The sequence below is a fragment of the Chrysochloris asiatica genome, unplaced genomic scaffold (genome assembly GCF_000296735.1).
Source record: "Chrysochloris asiatica unplaced genomic scaffold, ChrAsi1.0 scaffold00040, whole genome shotgun sequence".
Classification (NCBI taxonomy): Eukaryota; Metazoa; Chordata; class Mammalia; order Afrosoricida; family Chrysochloridae; genus Chrysochloris; species Chrysochloris asiatica.
The window spans coordinates 20,075,210-20,081,224 of record NW_006408558.1 but is presented as its reverse complement, the minus strand read 5'-3'; positions in this window follow the sequence as shown (position 1 = coordinate 20,081,224).

Below are 6,015 nucleotides of genomic sequence, written 5' to 3'. Positions count from 1 at the left end.
TAAAACTGGAGGATAGGGTCAGTCACAAAGGAGATTCTAGAAAATTCAGAAGCTGTCTCCAGAATAAGAAGAATGGACTCCAGGCAGTGGTCATCCACCACCCTCTTGGCTCTTCCCCTTCCCCTGGACCCTGATGACCCTGAGCATCTCATTTCCTGATCATGACAGGCATCTACTCTCACTCCCCAAAATGTACTTTCCTCTCAATGACTGGCAAATTCCTAAAAAAAAAAAAAAAAAAAAACCCCAGCAAACTAATTGTAGTTCAGTCAATTACAAGTCATGGCAACTTCATGTGTCTCAGAGTAGAACTGTGTGTTCCATAGAGGTTTTTGATGCCTGTGATCGGGTGGCACAGATGGGTTGCACTCAGCTATTAGCCTCAGAGTTCTGGTGTGGTACTGTGGGTTAATGTGCTGGACTGTAAAGTTGGTTTGAACTCCAAGATTGGCAGTTCAAGCTCACCAGTCGCTCCTCAGAAACCCTATACAGGGTTGCTATGAGTCAGAACTGACTTCAAGGCACTTAACAACAACATTCGCCTAAAGGTTGACAGTTCAAATATTCTGCAGGGGGCTAGAAAGGAAGGTCTAGTGATCTTCTTCTATGTAGACTGTTGTTTTTAAGTGCTGTTGAGTTGGTAATTCTGTATAGGGTTTCTGAGGAGCGGCTGGTGGGTTTGAACCACCAACCTTATGGTTATCAGTTGAGCAATTCCACTCTATAGCACAGGGGGTCACCATGAGTTAAAATAAATGCAAGGCAATAGGTTTGGGTTTTGATCTTTCAGAAGCAGTTCTTCAGGCTTTTCTTCGTAGGTGCCTCTCTCTGTGTACTTGAATCACCAACCTGTTAGTAGCCTAACACTTTACCATTTGAACCACTCAGGGACTCTGACAAACTCCTACTCATCCATCTATACCCTACTCAAATATCACCTCTTCCTTCAAGCATTGCCAGCTCTCTCTCCTCCTCACTGCTGTTCTCTTCGGTTCTTCATTCAATCCACAACCACTGGCTGAGTCTCCTTGTGCTCACCCATAGGCTAGAGATGAATCAAAGTTGGCCTGTGCCCTCAAGGAGCTCCATTCCTGTTCCAATGAATGCTTTTAGAATTGGTTATTTGCCTCTATCAACGGTATCTGTTTCCCAAGGGTTCGGGCCAGCCCTGACCATCTGTGGCTTGTGTAACCCAACACAACCCTAGACATGGGATAGATAAGAGTCACAGATGCAAAGATGGATTTAGAGGGGATGAAGGACAAGGTGCCTTGAGATGGGTGGGAAATTCTGAAGGCAGCTACTGTGCACGTCACAGTTTGTTCCCATGGTCCCTCCCAGAAGCCTCTGGGAGGAAGTGCTTGGGCCACTCCCTGCTAGGACAGAGTAGTCACTGCTCTGGAAACCCCCATGGCTTTGAACTCAGGGCCAAAAAAAACAGACCCAAAGGAAAGTCCCCCAGCAAAGTTCTGTCACCCAAACTCTCATGGAGGACTCTGCGCCAGAGGCAGTGACTGGGGTAACCCCAAGGGTAACCTCTCCTCTGGAATTTCAGCCCACAGTCCTTGGGTGAAGAGTGAGGAGGGCAGGCTAGAGATGACAGGAGGCCAGGAGAGGAAGAAAACAAGAAACAATCAAGGAAAACTCCAACCCAGGCCTGGGGTTGGCTCAGGCCATGGCCACAGGCTGAACCTAGGTTGGGTTCAAGAAGGTTGCTGGGGTGATGGCGCTCCTCAGCTCCCTGCCATCCTGTGGCCTCCAGAGACCAGTCCCCTCTCAGTGCCTACCCTAGATGGCCCCCAAGACTGTCACTGCCCTTCCCTGTGACTCTGTCCCCAAAACCTGCTCCCGGACTTCCTGTCTGTCACTCCACCGACTCCCAGGCTCTGGGTCCCCTGGGTGGGCTGTGGAGAGCTGATTTCAGGGGGGGAAGGTGGGGGTGAGCCTTTCCCAGTTAGCCTGCTTCATCCTTCCCAGCCAACCTTGGAGGAGGGGACTACATCCTCCCAGGGGTCGCTGACAAGGCAATTTCCAGGAAGAAAGGGCTGGGGGGAGGGGGGAAGGGAAGGAAGAGCTGAGTCAGTCCCGGTGAGATAATTACAGAAGGGAACAGCAGCGGCTGGGGGTGGGGAGGGAGGCTCCAGTCTGAGAAGGGAATCAAGTACCCCAGTCTCTGGGCATTTTGTCCATTGTCACCTGTTCTACCTCTCTCACTGCCATCAAGTTGATTCTCACTCATATGACTGTAGGATGAAGTAGAACTGTCCCATAGGATTTCTGAGGCTATAAATCTTGATGGGAACAGATAGCTTCATCTATTTCCAGGAGAGTGGCTGGTGGGTTTGAACCACTGAATTTGCTGTTAGCAGCTCAATGCTTAACTCACCGCACCCCCAGAGTCTGCCTCTAACCTTGCCCAAATGCCCAGCCCATCAGGCATCAGACCGTGGACACAGGGAGGTGGGGAGATCAGTTCACTCTGGGCAGGGGGCACCTGGTAGGGCCGGGAAGAGGAAGCGGGCAGTGTCAGAAGCACAGGGCAGTCTGGAGGTCCTGGAGGCCCTGGCTTCCAGCCCCTTGCCACACCCAGGCTTTACTCAAAGTCAGAGAAATTGCATAAAGGCCCGTTTCAGCAAATGAAATCCTGTTTTAGAAATGATCACGGATTGCAGAGTTGATAAGAGTTAGTCCTGATGTGGTGCTGCGGGTTAATGCACTGAACGGCAAGGTCAGTTTGAACCGCAAGGTCAGCGGTTGAGGCTCACCAGCCGCTCCTTGGAAACCTTATACAGGGTTGCTATGAGTTGGAACTGACTTGACCGCACTTAACAACAACAAACATGAGTTGGAGCCAACTCCACAGCACTTAGTAACAAGAGCGATGCTAGGTATGTAAGTAAAATCCCCATCCATTAGCAGTCCTGCCAGGGTTCCTGTCTGCACTCTCCCCATGGCTCCAGCCAAACAGCAAAACCTCCCCTGTGAACAGGGAAGAGGAACCCCACCATTTGAGGATCAAATACAACAGCGCTTGAGAAGCTCAGACCCCAGCCCTTCAGGCGTTCCTCCTTAGCTGAGCTCTAGATCATGGCAGGGGCACACTCAGCACCACAGGGCAACAACAGGACAGAATCTTGTCACATATTAGATGGGCAGCGAGTCTGTTGACCCTGGTTTGGGGTCCTGACCTGGTAGCCAGCCTGGATAGATCTCTAGTGGCTAAGGAAGGGAATGGGGCCAGGCTGGGAAGCCAAAGCTGCCGCCCTCTCTGGTGGTGGTGGTGGTGGCAGTGTGCCATGGGGTCGGTTCCAACTTATAGTGACCTTGTATAGGGCTTCCGAGGATGCAAATCTTTACAGGAGCAGAAAGCCTCATCTTTCTCCTGCAAAACAGCTGGTTCTCTGGTAGTTTCAAACTGCTGACCTTGAGGTTAGCAGCCCGACTCGTAACCACTACGCTATCAGAGCTGCCCTCTCTAGTGTCCCCCAAACTCCCACCCACCCTTTCTAAAGAGTCCTAGAGTTGCATTCCATCTTTGGGGCACTGGGTGTATCTGACTCGCCACTCTTCCATTCTGGTGACTTTCTGCTACACCATTCAGTTCTGATGTGGCTCCTGTTCCCTCTTGGTTCCCTCCTTTCAATTAACTCTCAGCATCTGGGAAGGCAGTGAGAGAGTGTGAGTTCAGCCACAGTTCTGCATGATCATGTGACTTCATCCTTGGGAACACTCCAGGCCACCATCCCCAAAGTGCCCATTAAAATGTTTCTATAAAACTCTGTGCTGTGTGTTGCTATTAGCAAAACATGTTGCAAGACTTTTGTCTCACTTAGGACCTCAGCAGGAAGGTGTGATTCATCCTAGGAGTCAGAATCGACTCGATGGTAGGGTTTGGCCTTGGGTTTTGGGTGCTAATTCTCACAAAACAACATTCATGATAAATGGAAAAATGATTGAAGTTGTGAAGGATTTAATTTTCCTTGGAGCCACAATCAACGTCTACGGAAGCAAGCGTCAAGAATTCAAATGATATATTGCAGGGAGCAAATCTGACGCAAGGACCTCTTTTAAGTGTTAAAAAGCAATGCTACTTTAAGGATGAAGGTGCACCGGACCCAAGACTTAATATTGTCAATTGCATCATGTATATGTGAGAACTGGACAATGATTAAGAAAAATCCAAGAACTGACGTCTTTGACTTTTGTTGTTAGTGAAGAATACTGAATATACAGAACAGATCAATCTGTCTTCGAAGAAGTATGGTCTGAATGCTCCTTAGAAGGGAGGAAGGTGAGACTTTGTTTCACATACTTTGGACATGTTATCAGTAGAGACCAGTCCCTGGAGAAAGGCATCATGCTTGGTAAAGTAGAGGTTCAGCTGAAAAAAAAAAAGAGGAAGACTCTCAATGAGATGAATTAAAACAGTGGCTGCAGCGATGGGCTCAAACACAGCAGCAAATGTGAGGCTGGCACAGGAGCAGGTGATGTTTTGTTGTGTGGTACCTACATGGTTTCTCTGAGTTGGAACAAACTGGACCACACCTAACACCATAGCATTCATCCCATGGTACAGTCTCAGACTCCTTGTGGAAGGAGTATTGTCCTTTCCACAGAACTAGTCAGTGGCAGAGCCACCTCAAAACCTGGCTCTGTGGCTCAGGGCTCACAGGAGCTGTCCCCTCTCCCAGTGCCATACTGGGTGGGGGAGGGGAAGGCAGGGATGACAGTTGTTGAGTGAAGAGCTGGAGGGGAAGAGGGAGAGAAATCACCTTCAGCTCCCAGCTTCCGCTCCCATCACCATAAAATGGAGACAAGTGAGGTGGCTTCTGCCTACCTCAAGTGACTCTCAGGAAGCCTGAATGCACTCAGGGGGGAAGGGACTGGGTAAAGGGCACAGGTAGACCTGGGTGGGAGGGGGCTTGACAGAACCACAGTGGGGAGAAGAGAGAGGGAGGAGGCATCTGTCTTACCATTGAAATCACAACTTGGCCTGGGGAAGCCACCATTCCCACCCACCTACCCCCAGCCACCAGACCTATATAGAAGGCAGAGTAGAATTGTCCCATAGGATTTTCAAGGCTGCACTCTTTATGGAAGCAGACTGCTACATGTTTCTTCCATGGAGCGGCTAGTGAGTTCAAACCAAGGACCTTTGGTTAGCAGTTGAAAACCTAACCACAGTATCACAAGTGTTCAGGGTGAAAAACTGTATTCATTTCCTACTGTGCAACAAATGATCACAAACTTGGTGACTTAAAACAACACCAATCTATTTTCCTATAGTTCTGTAGAGTAGATGTCTGTCCAACACAGGTGTCACGGAGCTAACATCAGTAGGGCTGTGTTCCTTCCGGAGAATCTAGGGAGAAACCATTTCCAGGTTCTAGGACTGGCCATGTTCCTGAATTGTGGCACCATCCTCTTTCTTCAGAGGCGGCAGCCTGGAGTCTCTCTGATCTCTCTTTCATCATCACAGCTCTTTCTCTGAGTCTCCTTTTTATAAGAATTCCTGGGAGGACACTGGGCCCACCTGAGTAATCCATGATGGTATTGTTGTTAGGTGCCATCCAGTCAGTTCTGACTCATATCAACCCTATGCACAATGAACGAAACACTGACTGGTCCTGCGTCATTCTCACAATCGCTGTTAAACTTGAGCCCATTGCTGCTGTCCCTGTGCCAGTCTGTCTCTTTGGGGGGTCTTCCTCTTTTTCTCCCACCATCCACTTTACCAAGTCTGATGTCCTTCTCCAGGAACTGGTCCCTCCTGATAATATGTCCGAAGTATGAGAGACAAAGTTTGGCCGTCCTGGCCTCCAAGGAGCACTCTGGCTGCACTTCTTCTAACACAGATCTATTGGTTCTTTTGGCAGTCCATGGCACTTTTCAATATTCTCCTCCAACACCACAACTCAAAGGCATCAATTCCTCTACGATCTTCCTTATTCACTGTCCAGCTTTCGCATGCATATGAAGTTACTGAAAATACCATGACTTGGGTCAGGCACACCT